Genomic DNA, 379 nt, shown 5'->3' with positions numbered 1-379 from the left:
TTAATTTAATTTAATTTTATTTGTGAACATACTGTACAGAGGGGTCATAACGACATGGACAGGACAATGCATACATTTTCTATCAAGCATTTCAGCCTCCTCCCCTGTCCACCCTTCACATCCCTTCCCAGCCTCCCCCCTTTCCCCCCAATCCCAATCCTTCTCCTCCCCCCCTCCGCACCGACGTTGTAAAGCTCATTTTGGACATGGACATGACAACTTGTACTTCTCATTGTTGCAACAGGTCCACCTGCATCCTTAAACGACTTGTTTTTCCCCATTTCCTCCACAAGTTATACTGACATCAAATATAGTGAAAGCAGGGGTTATACTGTGGGGGAGGGACATACAAAGCAACAAAGAAATAATCTTATAAATG

Source organism: Dipodomys ordii, unplaced genomic scaffold (genome assembly GCF_000151885.1).
Source record: "Dipodomys ordii isolate 6190 unplaced genomic scaffold, Dord_2.0 Scaffold8, whole genome shotgun sequence".
Classification (NCBI taxonomy): Eukaryota; Metazoa; Chordata; class Mammalia; order Rodentia; family Heteromyidae; genus Dipodomys; species Dipodomys ordii.
The sequence above is the reverse complement of the archived record's forward strand: the minus strand, read 5'-3'. Positions refer to the sequence as shown.